Source organism: Microcebus murinus, chromosome 7 (genome assembly GCF_040939455.1).
Source record: "Microcebus murinus isolate Inina chromosome 7, M.murinus_Inina_mat1.0, whole genome shotgun sequence".
NCBI classification, from domain to species: domain Eukaryota; kingdom Metazoa; phylum Chordata; class Mammalia; order Primates; family Cheirogaleidae; genus Microcebus; species Microcebus murinus.
This window is the reverse complement of record NC_134110.1, coordinates 85,256,832-85,277,178: the sequence shown is the minus strand read 5'-3', so window position 1 is coordinate 85,277,178 and position 20,347 is coordinate 85,256,832. Positions and strand designations below refer to the sequence as shown.

General features: G+C 40.4%; 1 protein-coding gene across 1 annotated transcript in view; it reads left to right on the top strand.

Moving 5' to 3' along the window:
• The first annotated feature begins 1,179 nt into the window (after positions 1 to 1,179).
• KCNB2 (potassium voltage-gated channel subfamily B member 2) overlaps positions 1,180 to 20,347 on the top strand; it is a 389,784-nt gene continuing 370,616 nt past the window's right edge. The window contains exon 1 of the mRNA XM_012786360.3: positions 1,180 to 1,509. The gene's annotated coding sequence lies outside the window, so the exon portion shown is untranslated. The remainder of the gene's footprint in view (positions 1,510 to 20,347) is intronic.

The following is a 20,347-nucleotide window of genomic DNA, read 5'->3' as shown; positions in this document are numbered from 1 at the left end:
CAAAGGAAAGAAAGCAGGGTATGAATAGCGCCCCCGTGGGAAGCAAGAGTTAAGACTGCCACCGACCTGGCTTTATCCTAACACCCAGGAAAGTGGGGTCACTCCGGGCTAGTGACGTCCCCCCGCCGCCCCCCAAGCGAGCGGCGCCTGAGGTGCCTAGAGGAAAGTCAGATCCTATCTGCGCTCCTAGTTATCCCCGCAGCTCCTTCTCCGGGAAAATAATACTGCTCCCAACATTCAGAAGCCATCTGTCCTCGCCCCAGTCGAGCGTCCCGGGGTGGAGCAGCTAGTCCAGGGCCAGGGGCTTGTAGGGGGCGGGCGGGAGGAAAGCCCTGCAGCTGGAAGCAAAAGGGCCGGGGAATCCCGCGAAGCCGCCGGAGCGCGTGGCGGCGGGGCGTCCCAGGGCTTTCCCGGCCGCCGTGCGCGCGGCGGCCGCGGGGCTGCGGACCCTCCAGCCCGGTGCAGCGGGTGGCAGCCGCGGAGCGAAGCAGGTGGGTGTGGGTGTGGAGCCCGGCCCGGGCCGCGGGGAGCGGCGGGCGCGCGGGAGCAGAGGGAGGCTCCCGCCGAGGTGTGGGCGGCGCCCGCCCGCGCCCCGGCCGCGCCCAGGGTACCGGAGCGCTGTCCCCGGCCGAGCGCACGGCTCCGGAGCGGCGAGGCCGAGCCACGGCGTGCCCCGCGGTGCCTGGCCGGCCGCACACCCTGCCACCCCGCCCCACCTCCCCGCCGCCCACCTCGAGAGCCGCTAGCGCCGAGGAGGAGGAGGGGGGGGAGGAAGAAGAAGAGGAGGAGGAAGAGGCGGCGGCCGCTCCTGCCCGCGGGTGCGCGGAGCGCGGGAGGAGGCGGAGCGGGAGGCTGGGGTGGCCGCGGCCGTGTGTGTGTGCGCGCCGGGCCGGCGAGCCGCGGGGCGGGGGACCGGCGCCCCAGAGCGCCCCGCCTCGCCTCCCGCGCGCAGCCTCTGCCCTGCTCCGCCACAGACACACACCCACCAAGCACCCCCGCCCCCGCCCCGCCGGCCGCCGCGCCTCGGGCAGCCCCGGCGACGGGCGACTCCCGGCCGGCGCGGCTCGCTTTCCGGCTCCCTCCGCGCGGCGAGCGCAGCCCCGCTCGATTTTTCCTTTCCCGTTCCAGCCCTCTCGTCTGCGCGGCGCGGCGCGGCGGCGGCGGCAGGGGGATGGGGGCCCCGCCTGGGGAAGGGGGCGAAGATCGATGAAGATTATTGTTCTTTTTAAGGATGCCTTAGCTTCCTCCCGCCGCCTCTCCTTGGAGCCTCCCTACTAGAGACGGCGAGCCACGGGAGCGAGGGATGTAGAGAGAGGGGGAAACACGCCGGGAGCTGCAGCCGGCCGGGGAGACCCTCCTCTCTGTGGAGGGGAGGGGGATTTCCAGCGACACATCATTGGCGAGGCGGATCGTCGCAGGGAGAGGAGCCCCGGAGCGAGCGGGGAATCCCGCAGCCCTTTGTGGAGCCCGAGCCCGTGCCGCCTGCTGAGCGGGGTCGGTGGGAGCCAGGTAAGTGGCGGGGGCTTCGCTGCTCCCCGAAGGGGTCTTCTTTTAACAGGGAACCGTCGCGGCAGCCTAGCCAGACTTGAGTTGCTCAAGGAATTGGAAACTGCCATATGGCGCCGAGTGGACTTACACACAAAGCTGACTTAGCCCTGAGAGGGCGTTTAATGCAAGGCTCCTTCCCGGTGGGGAAGGCACTCAAGTGTTAGCCCCTGAAAAGCTTCCCAGCAGCCTGCCTGGGGAGGGATGGGGAATGTTATTTCTAGGAGAGGAGCTCTTGTTGCCTTCTGTTCATTTGTTGGTAAATGCCACACTCACACGCACACACTTGTGGGACTGGATTTAGGGAGTATGATGTCTCTCTCTGATGTATGAACAGTCCCCAGAACACAGAGCCATGCATGCATTTTATTCTCCAAGCGCTGCGCGGTTTCTGTTCTGTAGCATGATTCCTGAGAGGGAGAACGGGTCTCCAAGGAAAGAGCTTCATGGCTGTTTCCAACACACTCTGCGAGGGGACTTGGGAATACATTTGCCCTGAATGGCACCAAAATATCATCGACCACTTGCTCATCATTTGCTCCCTGTGCTTAATGACCCCTTTCAAAATAGTATCCTGCCATCCATTTTCTCGAGTTATGTGCGTTTATGTGTATTCATTCATAAAAATTGTCACTGTGCAATATGCACAAGCATGCCATTTTTGCAATATTTATGATTGCACAACTGTTTCAACAGTAAATAATAAATACAAGATTACACTGGAAAAATTTAGTATGCACAGATGTACACTAGGTTCATGTCACGCATGTTCAACATTTCTTCTAATCAAGTTATTTTTTGCATTGATTGGCTTTTCCATTTTGCTGGGAACTTGATTTTCTTAAGTCCAAGACAAAGGAAAAGTAAACATTTTATTGTTATTTTTAAATATGTAGTGTTGTGTGGGACAGAGGTCTCTTGGTTTATTTACCAATAAATGTCAATCAAGATACTACATTTCATAGGACAAGTGAAAAGATTTCAGTCAAAGATCTAATCTTGTCAGTGCTGAATAACTTAAAGCAAAGGTTTTGTAAAAGAGGGTAACATTTTAAAAATTATATATATATACACATAAAGAAAAAGTTTCGCTTTATCTATTTCACTCTTGAGGGGTGTGTGTGTCAATAAATATAAAGTTGTCCACAGCTTAACTTGTAGTACATGAATAAAACCTATAGACATCTAGACTAGAGAGGTCTTTGTTTTTAAATTAACTAAAACTTAAACAGTTCAGTGATTTGGTACATTATATATGTGTATGGCATTAATTGCTGCTTGAAGTGGTGTTTTTTAATGTAAGGCATGAAAAATGCTTACTTGTGTTTACATAGACTTTCTGAGAATTTTGAAGATCCAATGCATAAATAACTTTTCCCCTCACTGAATGAAAAGTATCCTCGTCACCTGAAAGAGTTAATATGATTCCACAAAGTAAATGCCATATTGCCCTCTCAGTTGCTTTCAAGTTCAGACCAATTGTTTATCACAAACAGAATTCTGTCTAATGCATCCTTCTTCCTTTTCTGGAACTATGGAGACTTTTGGAGAAAGGAGTGAATCACCTGGCAGTTCTCTTTGCTTTCTTCCTTCTTTGAGCTTCACCTTTCCCTCTCCATGTGAGTGTTCCCAAATCTCCCTCATACACAAACTCACACGCACTGACTTCAGAAAATAACTCCACTGCCTGCCACGTTGAGAGTTCTCATCCTTGCATGTTCCTTTTCTGTTGCTTCTCTTTTCTTTTCCTCTTGTTTTTCTGAGTAGAATCAATCTGTGCATCAGCTGAAATTATTTCCCATTTCACTGTGCTCCAAATCCCACAGTTCAACTCTCCAAACATACATGTGTACTGAATTCTCAGATGGGATTAGTTAGAAATTACTACCTTATCCAATCCTTTCTGTTTGGCTTTTAAAACTTCCTTGTTTATGCAGTAGGGCAACTGTGGACATCAGCCTGCCATTCTAACTTTAAGGATGATAATAAAAGTGATATCACTAGAAAAGTGAAACGGCAGGATATGGTTTCAGTCACATTTCTTGGCAACTTAAAAGCCTATCTCTTGAGTTTTGTTGTATACCTGCCTGCATGTCTATAAATGTGCCAAATCTGTGGAGCATCTTCATTAAGCTTGAGAAACATATTTTGTGTTGAGTATATATATCTGGCATTTTTAAATGGTACTCTAGAGAGACTAGTATATGTGTATACATATAATGAAAGTAGACCAAATTACTGGTAAAATCTAAGAAACCTACAGGATATGTTTCATTCTGCCCTAACACATTTTTTCCTTGATAAGGAAGTAATTAGTTCCTTAAAACTTGCTGTCCCTTAAAGACTAATTCCAAAGGAAAATTCTAAAAGTTGATAAGAAATCTCCTCATGTACATTTTAAGGTAAATATACATGGTTAAGATGGTTTACTTATTTCAGAATGTAATATTATTTGAGATTTGCTTATATTCGTCAAGTGGATTTTGCATAAAATCATGATACCTATTATATTCACAAGTCAGAGGAATGGAGAGTACGGATACATTATATGTGATATTTTTTAAGTTCAGAGTATTTTATTAAGGTTAGAGTTTATGGCCTTGTTACTCCCCAAGTGATAAAATAAATTTTATAGTGCAGAGCAAGCAGTCTGCAATTTTTCAGTCACATTCTATAAGTATCTTCATACACTAGATCTATAGCCCATTCTGTTTCATTACATATAATATTTCTTACTTGTACTTTTTAAACATATATTTCCAACTCTTTACTGCAAGTATAAGTCATGAGGCAGAAAGTCAAGTGTGTGAGACCAGGGTCCCTGGACCTGTGTAAGCCAAACTCTCTAGTGTCATCTTGAACAGTGCCTATTCCCATAGATTGAATTGGACATCTTTGCTCTCTGATTTAATGTCCTGTGGCCACTCACTAACTCATTCATTAATTCACTTATTACTTATTAAATATGTATAAGGAAAATAGTGCTTGACTAGAATGTAACAAATGCAAAAGATATTGAAGACAGTCCTGCCTTCAAGGATATTTTAAAGTGTAGAGAATCCAAAAATAAAACCTTGAATAACTGATTGAAGAATCATGGTTATAGTTCAAAATGATAGCTTTTTTTCCATACAGAAATGCATTTAACAATATCATACTTAATAGGTTAAGACAAATTCATGTAGAGGATCATGAAAATTTGTCACAGGCTATGCATTTGGGAAGTGTTAGAAAACAATAACAATAATAATAAAACATTTTATTAAAATTTTAAAATTTACATTTAAATTAGGTAAGAATACTATCATTATAAGTAATATTTATTTTATTTTATTACATAAATAAAATAAAGTTATTATTATAACAGACACTTAAGCTAGGTACTATTTTAAGCATTTTACAGATATTAATATTTTCATTCTTACAGCTACCTTGTGAAGTTACTATCAGTAACCTTTATTATATATTATATAATAGATATGAAAACTAATGTTCAGAGACTTTTCTTAACTGTTTAAAATCATATGGGAAGTAAATGGTAAAGTCAAACTTGAACCCGGGTGTTCTGGCTTCACTTAACCACTATGATATCTAGAAATATTAAGAAGCATGATCCCAAGCAGAACAAGATGTTTGTAATTCCTAGATTTATTTGGAGCTATGTGTTCTCACTAAAAGATTCTGTTGTATTACTACAAGGAGGGGAATGCTTGGAAAAGGCCAAAAGTAGGGAATTTTTTTAAGTAGGAGAAAATTCCCAAATTTTCAACATGAATTTGAAATAAGAAGGTAGTTTAGTTAGAGGCTGATTTTTAAAATGTGGGTGGGATTTTATCACATTAGGCAGCACTATCCTTATACTAACCACAGAAAGTGAGGCTGGCAGACACAGATGATCTGATCGGTCAATTTCTGATGATAGTTTATTTTCATTTTTAGTTTTTTTAAGTTTGTGAATTACTTTGAATAAAATATAGTATTACGAATACATTTAACTTAGCTATTTTTAGAATTATATGTTCAGGTTTTAAAAGAAAGTTATTACTTTTGCAATATTATTTTCTTTTACTCATGTCCCCATTTTTTCCTCTGTAAAATGTAACCCTAGTATTTTAATGGAAGTTAAAATACAGTCACTTAACAGATTTACTTCCTAGTATATTTTTAGAATGCATTTATTTTATTAAGTGGCAAATAACTATAATAAAATCATGAAACCATAAATTAAATTATAAATTGAGATTTTCATCAATAGAACTTTATATAATATTTGAAGTCGTTTTTTCTAAATAGCCACTGCTTCTATCTATGTGAAAAATATCATCTGGATTAAATTTGAATGATAAAAGGATTAAATTTTGGCTTGTAGGAGGCCATAGGATCAAATATTTAATTATAGCCTCATTGATTGACATTTTTATTTTTCACACAGATGTTAAGTCTCATAGGTTCAGTCACATTTTAGAGCCAACTTTCAACCTACAATTGACTTGTTGTAAAAAAGTTCTTTTTAAAAGTTTGGTTATTTTAGAACTTACATATTTCCTCATAAAAACAGTACTTGAAATGATGTTTAGGTCCTCAGACCAATCTACCAAAGCCTTTTTAATCAACAATATACCTGAAGTACAGTACTATTAATACTAAAAAATCCCAACCATGATATATAGCATATTCCTGGGGAATCATTTGATTTAAAATACTTACTGACTTCTGTTTCAGGCTGTCTTGCGATACAGTGGTGGATGCAATACTGCCTCAGCCCACAAGGAGGAGAAAAAATGGAGAGGGAGTTTCTATCCAACTAACTCTGACGTTAGCCAGAATGAAGGAAGCTTTTTAAGATTGGTATAGGCAAAATGTTGAATAATTGATTCGGAGTTCTATCGTGAGAGCCAGGGACTGCGTCTCCCTCAGGATTCTCATTTGGTATTTCATCCTAAAGCTATCCGCTGAGCTCCTTCCCTGTGCTAAGCCCTAAGCTAGTTATTAGGGACATAAATATGAATAAGACGCCATGTACTCACAGCCTACATGTGCAGATGAGTAAATTACACACACACAAAAATACCGTAAATGCTATTGGCAGAGTGGGACAGCAGTCCAATTGAGTAGTTGCATAACAGAAGCATCCCAAGGGGAAGAAAATACAGTTGTTTTCAGTTCCTATGTATATTTAGAGCCATGATTCTCTACTCAGATCCAGTGCCCTATTTTTTGAAGCAGTATTTTGTAATGTCCCCATTTACTTTCCTGAAATAATATTAATAGATAATATAATTTATCTACACATATAATATGTTATATATATTTTTATTGATATAAACCCCTGCTTCCCATGCCTCCCCCCCCAAGACTCATTCTCCACTGTGACTTTGGCCTTTGCCTTTCACTGGGGGGTTTCACAGTTGAAGAAGCTGCAGTCAGTGAACCCCACATTGTGCAGAACCAGACAACAACACATGCCCTTGGTGTTGATCTCCAGGTTCTCTCCCAGTACCCAGACCACCGCATTCCGTGTCTATGGCAGCTCCGGCATGGCTGTGTCTGCTCCACCTTCAGGCTCACTGAGCTTTGCTTCTCCTCTGTATGTGGCTCCAGCTTCCTCTTGAACAGTACCAATGCCTCTGGAGTGATGGAGAGGGGAGATCATGACAGCCACCGCCCACCACTAAGGCACAGAGGGCACACCCAGCCCCCAGCACCTGCCCTAGCCTGGCCCGGTGTTCCTGATAACAAATAAATTACAGCATGCATTTTCTCAAACTCAGAGTTTAAGTGTCTGGCCACTTGAACTGAAGATGAGTTTGGCCTTTGAAATCATGAATAATATGGATGGAAGAATACAGATTTGCTCACTCAATTTGTGGAATACTAGAATTAAAAGGAATCTTCTCTCACTTTTTTGTCTTGGAGCTGGCCGTAAAGAAATTCTCTGACCTACCTTGTGTGATTGTAAGCAATAAGACTCATTTCAGAAGGGGTCCTGCCCCATACCCTGGTGGAAGGAATGCTGCACAGAGAGGCCAGAAGAATCTGAACAGGCCTTGCTGAGTTTCCCCACTCAGTATTTTATTTTGAGATCATAGCCTTTTTTATATAATCACATTTTTATATGATTTTCAATCATGCCTATTCAATGAAGTTTCCATAAAAGGCTCAAGAGGACAGGGTTCAGAGAGCTTCCAGATAGCTGAACAATAGAGGTTCCTGGAGGGTGGCATGTCCAGGGTGGGCATGGAAGCTCTAGGCCTCTTCCTGATACCTTGCCTTATGCAGCTCTTCATCTGTATTCATTGTAATATCCTTTATACTGGAGATCCCAGCACCCCACTTGCAGCATTGGACAGATCATCCAGATAGAAAACAACAAAGAAACATAGGACTTAATCTGTACTATGGAAAAATGGATCTAATAGATATTTATAGAACATTTCATCAAGCAGCTGCAGAATACACATTCTTCTCAGCACATGGATCACTGTCAAGGATAGACCATAGTCCAGCCACAAAACAACTCTTTAAAAATTAAAAAAAAACATTGAAATCATATCAAGTACCTCCTCTGACCACAATAGAATAAAACTAGAAATCAATAACAAGAGGAACTTTGGAAACTATAGAAACACATGGAAGTTAAACAGTATGCTTATGAATAACCATTGGGCTAATGAAAAAATTAAGAAGGGAAACTATGAAACTACTAGGAGAAAACATGGGAAAACTCTCCAAGTCACTGGTCTGGGCAAAGATTTCTTGAGTAATACCTCAAAAACACAGGGACCAAAGCAAAAGTGGAAAAATGGGGTCACATCAAGCTAAATACCTTCTGCATAGCAAAGAATACAATCAATGCAGTGAATAGACAATCCACAGAATGGGAAAAGAATATTTATAAACTACCCATCTGACAAAGGATTAATAACCAGAATATATAAGGAGCTTAAACTACTCAGTTGAAAACAATCAAATACTCTAATTTCAACATGGGCAAAAGATCCGAATAGACATTACTCAAAAGAAGACATATAAATGGCAAGTAGGTATATGAAAAAATGGTCATCACAAATAATCAGAGAAATGCAAACCAAAATGAAGTCAATCAGTGTATTAAAGAGATATCTGCACTCCCATGTTTTACTACAGGACTGTTCACAGTAGCCAAGATTTGCAATTAACCTTAGTGTCCTTCAACAGATGAATTAATAAAGAAAATGTGGTACATGTACACAATGTAATATTATTCAGCCATAAAAAGAACGAAATCCTGTCATTCGCAACAAAAATGCATGAAACTATAGGTCAATGTTTTAAGTAAAATAAGCCAGGCATAGAAAGACAAAATTTGCATCTTCTCATTCATATGTGGGAGCTAAAAATGAAAACAATTGGACTCAAGGAGATAAAGAGTAGAATTACTAGAGGCTGGGAAGGATGGCAGGGAGAAGGGGATAAAGTGTGGATGGCTAATGATTAAAAAAATATAATTAGATGGAATGAAGAAGATCTAGTATTTGATGACACAACATGGTAACTATAGTCAACAATAATTTATTGTATATTTTAAAATAACTAAAAGAGTGGAATTGGAATGTTCTTAACCCAAAGAAATGATAAATGCATGAGGTGATGAATATCCCAATTCTCTGATTTGATCATTACACATTGTATGCCTGATCAAAACATCACATGTACCCCATAAATATATACATGATTTGTGATTTATGTAAATAACAATTTAAAATTTAAAAAAAGATGAGTGAGTGAGCATTCTCCAGGTAGAAAATGAGGCAGATTGAGGGTAGTCTAGGCAGAGGGAACAGCATTTGCAAAGCAGTGTCATTAAAAAAGGGCTTGGCTGGTGATTGTGGTTCAGCATTCACAGTTGTGGGGAAGTGATGGGAGAAGAAGGTTGCGATTAGATGTGAAAGGTGTGTGTCACCCTACATCATTTGGATTTTATCCCGTAAGACAGGTGGTGGGGGGTCAACTACTTTTAAAAAGGCAGTGCTTTTTGAAGGACTACCTTTATAGTCCACTTCATTTTTGAAGACAATCTCTGAGCTGGCATGAGGAGGATGAACTGCAGGAGGAGAAAGATTGACCCTTGGGAGACTAGTTAGGAGTCTGTTGAGGAATATAAATAGGATAAGGTCCAGGACTTACCTTAAACAAGGCAGGTGTAGATGAGGAAAAGGATTTGATTCCAATGGCGAACACTTGCAATCCAGGTGTCTCCAAGTCTTCCAGCTCCTAACATGGGTCATGATAGCAGGCGTTAGCCTCCTCTTTTCTCTTCAGAGTCATTGTATTAGTTGAGCTGTCTTGAGCTTCTGTAGTAAACCTTCATATTTCAGTGGTTAATAGAGCAACCATTTATTTTTTGGTTATATGAGAGTCCATTGTGTGTGTGTGTGCGCACGCATGTGTGTGTGTGTGTGTGTGTGTGTGTGTGTGTGTGTAGTGACTTGAGGGACCTAGACTTTTTCTCTTGGCACTAGGAACTTGGAGTTCTCTGCATGTAGCTGGCATTATGAAAGAGAATGCATATAGAGAAGGCACACCCAAGAGGTGACACACTTTGCTTCTATTCACAGCCTGTTGGTGAGATAGTCACCTTGCTCTGTCTGTGTACAAAAAGAACTGGAATATGTAACCTCTGGCTAGGTAGCCACTCCCTAGCAACATTTCTATATCATAGAAAGGAAAGCACAATTTATGCTAAATAACTATTTCTACCATATCCTGCCTCTCTGGCCACGGATAGGAAAACCTTAACCCCAGGAGACAACCTGAATGCCACCTAGGCATTGCTTCCATCTCAAAGTCCACATTCTGTGGGTGATGCTAAATCCCTCACACCATTAAGTCGGGATATGGCCCTTCATTATCCAGAAACCTTTGTACTAAAAGGCACGTTATCAGCCTTGTGATATACAGGCACACATCATTTTATTGTGCTTTGCTTTATTGCACTTTGTAGATATTGCATTTTTTATAAATTGAAAATTTGTGGCAACCCTGCATGGAGCAAGTCTCTCAGCACCATTGTGCTAGCAGCATGTGCTCACTTCATTTATCTGTGTCACATTTGAGTAATTGTCACCCTATTTCAAACTTTTTTCATATTATTGTATCAGTTATGGCGATCTGTGGTCAGTGATCTTTGATGTTATCATTGTAATTGTTTTGGGGCACCGTGAACTGTGCCCATATAAGGCAAATTTAAAAATGCGTGTGTTCTGACTGCTCTCCCAAGTGGTCGTTCCCTCATCTTTCTCTTTCTCTTTAGACGTCTCTATTCCCTGAAATACAACAATATTGAAATTATACCAATTAATAACCATACAATGGACTCTAAGTGTACAAGTGAAGGGAAGAGTCACATGTCTCTCACTTTAAATCAAAAGTTAGAAATGATTAAGATTAGTGAGGAAGACATATCTAAAGCTAAGGTTGGCCAAACACTTAGCCAAGCTCTGAATGCATAGGAAAAGTTCTTGAAGGAAATTAAAAGTGCTACTCCAGTGAAGACACAATGGTAAGAAAGTGAAACAGCCTTATCGTCTATATGGAGAAAGTTTCAGTGGTCTTGATAGAAGATCGAACCAGCTAGAACATTCTCTTAAACGAGAACTTGATGCATGCAAAACAAGGCCATAGTTTTCTTCATTCCTATGAAAGCTGAGAGAGGTGAGGAAGCTGCTGAAGAAAAGTTGGAAGCTAACAGGATGGTTCTCAAGGTTTAAAAAAAGAAGCCATCTCCGTAACATAAAAGTGCAAGGTGTAGCAGCAAGTGCTAATATAGAAGCTGCAGCAAGTTATCTAGAAAATTTAGCTAAGATCATTGATGAAGATGACTACACTAAACAAAAGCTTTTCAGTGTAAACAAAATAGCCTTCTATTGGAAGAAGGTGCCATCCTGGCTTTTCATAACTAAAAAAGATGAGTCAATGCCTGGCTTCAAAGGATAGGCTGACTCTCATGTTAGGGGCTGAAATGTAGCTGGTGACTTTAAGTTGTATCCAATGTTCATTTCCCATTTTGAAACACCTAGGATCCTTAGGAATTATGCTAAATCTACTTTACCTGTACTCTAGAAATGAAACGACAAAGCCTGGATGACAAGACATTTGTTTACAGCATCATTCACTAAATATTTTAAGCCCACCATTGAGACCTACTGCCCAGAAAAAAATGATTGCTTTCAAAATACTACTGCTCATTGACAATGTACCTTGTCACCCAAGGTCTCTGATGAAGATGTACGTGGAGATAAATGTTTTCATGCCTGCTAACAAAACATCCATTCTGTAGCCCATGGATCAAGGAGTAATTTTGACTTTCAAGCCTTATTATTTTAGAAATACATTTCTTAAGGCTATAGCTGCCATAGAAGTGATTCCTCTGATCGATCTTAGCATAGTCATTTGAAAACCTTCAGGAAGAAATTTACCATTCTAGATGCCATTAAGAACATTCATGATTCATGAGAGAAGGTCAAAATATCAACATTAACAGGAGTTTGGCAGAAGGTGATTCCAACCCTCATGGATGATTTTGAGAGATTTAAGACATCAGTGGAGAAAGTAACTGCAGATGTGGTGGAAATAGCAAGAGAACTAGAATTAGAAGAGGAGCATGAAGATGGGACCGAATTCCTGCAATCTCATGATCAAACTTGAGCAGATAAGGAATTGCTTCTTATGGATGAGCCAAAAAAAGTAGTTGTTTAAAATGGAATCTGCTCTTGGTGAAGATGCTGTAACATTGTTGAAATGACAATAAAGAATTTAAGTTGAGAAAGCAGCAGCAGGGGTTGAGAGGAGCGACTCCAATTTTGAATGCAGTTCGACTGTGGGTAAAGTGTTATCAGATAGCATCACATGCTACAGAGATATCTTTTTCAAATGGAAGAAACAATCTATGTGGCAGACTTCACTGTTGTCTTAGTTTAAGAAATTGACACAGCCACTTTAACCTTCAGCCACTACCCCCCTGATCAGTCAGTGGCATCAACATGAAGGAAGACCCTCCACCAGTAAAAAGATTATGACTCACTAAAGGTTTAGGTGATCAGTAGCATTTTTTAGCAGTAAAGTATTTTTTAATTAAGGTATGTACATTTTAGTAGACATGGTTCTATTGCACACTTAATAGGCTCCATTATTTTGTAAACATAACTTTCATATGCACTAGGAAAGCAAAAATTTTATGTGACTCGCTTTATTGCAATATTTGATTTATTGTGGTGGTCTGGAACTGAACCCACAATATCTTTGAGATATGCCTGTACAATGAAGGGTCAAGGTTGGAATAGTTGCATTTAAAATGCCCTTTGGGGAAGGGAAGAATGGAAGACATAGGCCAATCGTTGATGCGTAACATGGAAGAAATCCTACTAGATATTGTTGAAGTATCCCCTCTGTTCTGGCAGTAGACCAAATTTCTTTTTTAGATCCTGGTTTGCTGTCTTGGAAGAATGTCTTTGTTCATTGTTCTCTGTAGCCCTGGCTACCCTCTGGGAGTTTCTTCATTGTCCATTACTCTCTATGGCCACATCCAAAATAGTATTGAGAAGTATGCCCTTCCAGGAACTTACATGACTTCCTCAGCCTGCTTCTTCTCAGTCCAAGTCTCAGTGCCTAGAGGTCGTTTTATAGTCAGTTTTTTTTTCTTTTTTCTTAGGCTTCTTTTTTCTTAATTTCTTTGACAATAGTATTCTCTCAAAAATCTTCATAGGTTACTTATCTATTTGCTTTCTGTCAGTTACTCTACGAACTACAATGAAGTTTCATTATTCATAATTCTTGAACCTGCTTCATTCCTTTGCTCATATCTCAACTACTCATGTCTCAAGTCATTTTGTTTGGGTCATCTCAAAAATAGGCTTGAGTGGTTAAGTAATTTCATTAATCAGGCTGCAAGGCTGAGTCACTTTGTCTAACTAGGAAGTCATAAAGGACTTCTGTCACTCAAAGGCTTTTTCAGTGTTATCATAGTTCCTAAAGCAGTGGGCTGTTCCAGCTTCATGAGGTCTTATATTTCTAGACCTTGGCTTTTCCCTCTTATCTGTGTTCTCAAACTGGCCATTCTTTCCTGAGATCATCGATTATTTTTTAACACTTTGTTGTGGGCAGCGAGGAGCAACCACTACACTCTAACATCTGGCTCTTTCCAACCATTTCCTCTAAAGCTATAGATCTACCCTCTAAGAAAGCACAGTTTTGCCAAGGCATAGCAGGGTCCAGGCCTCTCCTCTTCTGTGTCTGTTTCCTTCCTGATAGCCAATGCCATGTTTTTAGATTTTTGCAAAGGCAGCACCCCCTACAAGGTATCAATTTCAAGATAAGTTAGACCTACCTATCAGGTACAATGAACCTTATTTGGGTGATAGGTACACTTAAAGCCCTGACTTAAGCATTATAAAAGGTATCCATGTAACAAAAACATTTTTACTCCCTTAATATTTTGAAATTAAAAAAAAGATAAGTTACGATAATACTAGCTCCTGTAACAAACACCAGAATATTAGTGATTTGACATAACAAAGTGTATTCCTTACCCACATAACAATCAAGTGAAGAGAAGAGAGAGCACAGATAAGGCACAACCATCTCTTAGATATCTTGACTCAGATGCGACAACAGCACTTCTGCTTATATTTCACTTTTGAGACCTGGTCAAATAGTCCCACCTACATGCCAGGGGGCTGGGAAATGTAATCCCTGGCTCAACTTCTCAGTGACAATTCTGTCTTATGAAGGTGAAGCACAAATTTAGACAGACAACTAGCCATCCTTGCTGTAGTCACCTTTCTTCAAAATAGGGGAGAAAAATGTTTGAATTAAATTCACTCCCTGGTTAATCATGATATGATGGCATCTCCCCCTCTGCATGCCTGTCTTCCTTTTGGCTCTCCACCCAGACCTCCGGGACATCTTCCTCTGAGACACATCTTCCTTCATTCTCTAAAGCATCATTTATATAATGCTCTTGTACATAACAGACTCTGGCTGTGTGCTTTGGGATAAAGGATGGTAATTACAGCACAGACAAGAAACTAATTCTAATTAAATGTTAGATGTCGCTGCTCCTAGAAACACAGTTACCATTTCTCATCGCAGGGGTTTTATCACCCGTCCATATCTCACTGGGGCCCAGATACCAGACATTTGCCAGGCCTCTCTTCCTCTAGACACTTCCTCCCATCTTTTCCTCCAGGATTTTCCCACTATCCTTTCTCAAGGTGACAATGGATGACTCCAGAAGTCAGAGGTAGTTCATTATGTGGAACAGTTTAACTCTTGTGTGTCTCTGACTTCCACAAGGACACTTGCCTGTAATAGCCAAACAGTCCATTATGGTATTTTTCTGAAACAAAGAAGCAGTTCTTTCCCAAGAGGATTTATTGTTTCTCGTACTCTAATTGGCTCAAAATTGTCGCCAGCTTTATAAATGCACTCAGAAACTATTTAGTAAGCACTTTTCAGATCTAAAGCACTCTGCTAGGTCATGAGGTTAAACAAACTTAGTGCTTACCCTCACAAGGCTTATGGTCTGTCTGAAAGCAAGCGTGGAACCTCCAGATCCGCTCAAAGCTAATTGCAGCGAGTCTGCCCTAGATCCAATGATTGATGATTCTTTGGGTTATGAATTATTTTGAAAGGGAAGGCGAGGAGCAGCGCGCAGGCTGTAGTGTGCTAAATTGGGGAGTTGAGACATTATGCTGTTGTTATTTCCCAGAGATAATTTTGTGCTCTGCTCCTGTCCACTTGTTTTGTTTTTTGCAGACTCTAGGTCTTGAGCTATTTAGTGTTTTTATGTGCACCCTCCCATACACCTTTTATTTTCTAACAGGAAAAGCTGGTCCTAAAAGGAAATCTCCCAGATAGGGGAATGTGGCTCTATGTGTCCCAACAGATAGGAAGTTAGACTTTTGGAATATCAGGGGACGTTCTGTCCAAATATGGGAAAGGGTGTCTGGGAGCAGGCAATATTTGGAGATTCAGACAGGCAGGGACAGGCAGAAGCAGGCAGATTAGAATAGTCCAGCCCCGTAGGCGCAGAATGCTATGGTTTGTGGGGACATGGGGACATAGAATTTAGAATTTATCTCTCCTAAGTAGCAAGCAGGGGTCTACCCAGTTTAGACATCTCCATTCTCAGGGAAACCAGGTGATGGTCACATTATCAATAAAGAGATCCAGGCACAATGGACAGGACCATTTCTTAGAGCATCACCAAACTACCAACCCCACCACGACAGCTTACTCACTGGACACTTAGCTTCTTTCCTTGTCCTCTCAATTAAGTTTGTATTTTGCATTTTTTTTTTTTTTTTACGGAAAGCAAATCTGATCATATCACACATTTACCAAAAACCCTTAAGTGATTTCCCACTTTTCTTAGGATAAGGGCCTGAATCTTTAACTTGGGGCTTCCCCTAAGTCCTTCTTCATTGCTCAGAGCATCACTAGCATAAGGCTATTGTATGTGATGGGCTGTGGTCAGTCTGGACCCTGCCCACCAGCGTCATCTCAGGCACTGCCCACCTCTTGTTTTCCGCTACAATTTCAGGCTTTAATTTAGTTCGTCTGAGGCACCCTGGGCTTTCTTGCCAGAAGGCCTTCACAGGTAGTTGCTTCGGATGCTCTCCCTTCACACTGTCACCTAATTACTTCTTACTCACGTCTCTGATCTCAGGTCAAAAGTCACTTGCTCAAAGGAGTCTTCTTGGCTCCAAGAGCAGGGCAGGTCTTCTATCACGCTCTCTCCTGGTGCCCTGTGTTCTCTGTGGCACTTACCCCAAATCTAACTTCAAATTGTGGGCAATTGCTCACTTAATATTGGTTTTCTCACACTAATGCCAGCATCATGTGTGCGAGTATAAGCTCAATAAAGGCAGGGACTGCCCTTATTCATTACTTTATCCACAGCACCTCCCAGAGCTCCCTGCATGTATTAGGTGCTCATTATTTATTTGCAAATAAACGAGTGAAGGGATGGATGGAGCTGGGGCCCAAGTTAAATTCTAGGTCATAAAACAACCAGGCGCCCAGTTCCCAAGAACTGCTGCCCAGGGTGGGGCAGTATTGAGCCAGGGCAGGTTTGCCTGATCGTGAACCACCAAGCCATGGCCCTACCCTATTTACACTGGCATACTCTTTACATTCTTCTAGACGAGGATCAGCGTGGTCTAGGAATCTAGAAGGGAGTAGAGTTTGTGAGTGGAGGCCCAGGGTCTACCACCGGTGGGCATGGAGGTGGCTGGTGGAGAGAAATACAGACAAGGCAAACATGGTGCTTCCAGTAGAATTTTTCTCTCATCCTTATTAAGAACAGAACTTATTTCTTATTTAAGAACATAACTCATCCTCGTAACTTCACAGGCAAGTTGTCCTGACCCGTGCTTGCCGATAGAACTAGATGCGATGATGGGAATGTTCTAGATCTGTGCTCTCCAGTACCATGGCCACTAGCCACAAGAGCTACTGAATATTTGGAATGTGACTTGTGAGACTGAGAAATTGAATTTTAAATTTAAACAGCCACATGTGGCCAGTGGCTACTATACTAGACAGTGTAGGTCTAGACTGTTAGCATGAACTACTTTAGAAAACGCTAAGTTTCAAAGGCAATATGGTTTTAATTCTAGACACATTCACTTACCACCAGTGTTGGCCTCCAGTTTACCATCTAAGTAATCTCTAGCACCCAGTGCCTATTTTGACTCTGATGAGTGTCTCCCAGGTATATCCTATTGAAGGATTTTGAATGCACTGTCTCCTGTTTCTATAGGAATTGTAGAAATTGTTCTTTGATGAGGATATTTCTTTATTTCTGTGGACTGTACAAAAATGTAAAGCATTATACAAATGTAGAACATTATCTTTGTAAGTATCTATGTAATATGACGCTAAATGCTTTCTCACACCCACTTTTCCCAAGCAGGACTTCTTTCTTTGTACTCTCCCCTCTTCTCTCTCTTGCTCTTTCTTCCTCGATTCTAGTTCCTTTCTGACCTCTAAAATGACATAGACACAACACTGTGTCCTTTAACAAGTTCCTTTTCTTTTGCATATTGATTTCTTTTCCTTTGTGCTTATTTTTTTCCTTTTTTATATTTTTATTTTTTAAGTTACCACATAGTGTAATGATAGGAATATGACAGTAAAGAGATTTAATTTTTACATTTTTGGTAGAATTTGATTCATCATAGTGGACTGAGAATCATTCAACTGCATACTTTAGCAGCGATATAAAAAATTCTAAAAATGAATTTTCCAACACAAAATAGTACATCATAGTAAAATTGCTTTTATGAAAGATAATATTTTCCATTTCCCAAATGAAAAACATGTGAATAATCTGTTTCAATTTGTAAAAAGTAAAATGAAGATTTGTTTTAAATCAGGGCCACTCAGAAATAAATTTGGATAATTGCAATATTCATGGATATAGAGACATTTCAGATTTCTAGTTCTGTTTGAGCTTTTTTAAAAAAATTCTGATTTTATTTCCTTCATATGTTCAAATGGTAAAAAGATCCAGGGAACTAGGAAAGTAGAATAGATTCTAATGCATAATCTATACCTCCCTTTTATTTCTAGCAGTTTCTTTATAGACTTTTGGGTGATAGAAGACAGAAAGGAACTACCTTTTATCACCAGGCTCTGTGCCAAGCCTTTCCCAGATTTTCACATTTCAACTTCACGAATTGTTTAGCAGGTGTTAGTATTTCCATTTTTCATTTGAAGAAACTGAGGTGCAAGTCCACATAGCTGGTAGGTGAAGAGCTAGGATTTGAAATTCAGACTCTTGGATTTCAAAATGTTTCTCAATACTGTATTAGTTTGCTCCCTTCGTCCACCCCAGGTTATAATTCACTGAAAGTTAATTTACTTTTCAAGGTGAATCCTAGTTTATGTATGTTTGTATTTATGTATTATTTTTAAATATTATGGGGATACAAATGATTTTGGTTACCCATATCACTTCTGTTATGCTTGAGTGAGGATTGTAAGTGTGCCCATCACCCATATAGTGTTTATTGTACCATTAGGTAGGTTTTCACCTATCCCCTTATCTCCCATACCCTCTGTTTGATTTCCACTGAGTTTTACTTCCCTCTGTGTACATGTGTGCTCATCAGTTAGTTCCAATTTAATAGTGAGTACATGTGGTGTTTGTTTCTCCATCCTTTAGATACTTCATTTAGGATAGTGGTCTCCAGTTCCGTTGAAATTGTTGCAAAAGGCCTTAATTCATCCTTCTTCATGGCTAAGTAGTATTCCATGGTATACATATACCACATTTTGTTAATCTACTCATGAATTGATGGGCACTTGGGTTGATTATACATCATTTCAATTTTAAATTGTGCTGCAGTAAACATTTGAGTGCTGGTGTCTTTTTGAGAAAATGACTTCTTTTCCTTTGCATTAATACCCAGTAATGGGATTGCTGGATGAAATGGTAGGTCTACTTTTAGTTCTTTGAGAAGTATCCATACTGTTTTCCATAGAGGTTGTACTAATTTGCAGTCCCACCAATAGTGTATAAATATTCCTTTCTCTCTGAATCCACGCCAGCATCTATTGTTGTTGGACTTTTTAATAAAAGCCATTCTTCCTGGGGTAAGGTGTTATCTCACTGTGGTTTTAATTTGCATTTCCCTAATGATTAGTGACATTGAGCATTTTTTCCTTATGTTTACTGGCTGTTTTTCTGCCTTCTTTTCGAAAGCTTCTGTTCATGTCTTTTGCCCACTTTTTAATGGGGTGGTTTGTTTTTTTCTCGCTGATTTCCTTGAGTTCTTTGTAGATTTGTGTTATTAGCCCTCTATCAGATATATAGGTTGGGAATATTTTCTCCAATTCTGTAGATTGTCTATTTGCTCTGCTGATTATTTCCTTAGCTGTGCAAAAACTTTTTTGTTTAATCAAGTCCCATTTATTTATTTTTGTTCTTGCTGTGATTGCCATTGTAGTCTTCTTCATAAATTCTTTGCCTAGACCAATATCTGGAGGAGTTTTCCAACATTTTCTTCTAACATTCCCATGGTTTCATGCCTTACATTTAAGTCTATTATACATCTTGAATTAATTTTTGTGAGTGGTAAGAGATATGGATCCTGTTTCATTCTTGTGCATGTGGCTATCCAGTTCTCCCAGCACCATTTATTCAATAGGGCTTCTTTTCCTGAGTGTATATTGTTGTCTGCTTTATCAAAGATCTGTTGTTAGTGAACGCTTTTATATCTGGGTTCTCTGTTCTGTTCCATTGGCCTATAGCTCCATTTTTGCGCCAGTACCATGCCATTTTGCTGACTATAGCTTTGTAGTATATTTTGAAGTCTGGTAATATGATGCCTCTATATTTCTTCTTTTTGCTTAGGACTGCTTTGGCTGTTCGGGTTCTTTTCTGGTTCCAAATAAAGCATAGAATTATTTTTCCTAGATCTGTGAAATATGATGCTGGTATTTTGATGGGGAATGCATTGGATCTGTAAATCACTTTGTGTACTATGGACATTTTAACAGTGTTGATTTTACTGATCCATGAGCATGATATGTGTTTTCCATTTGGTTTTGTCATCTGATAATTCTTTCCTCAGTGTTTCATAGTTCTCTTAGTAGGGATCTTTCACCCCCTTGGTTAAGTATATTCCCAGGGACTTTATTTTTCTTTGTGACTTTCACCTTGACTGTTATTGGTGTATATGAGTGCTTCTGATTTGTGTACATTGATTTTGTAACCTGAGACTTTGCTGAATTTATTCATCAATTCCAGGAGTCT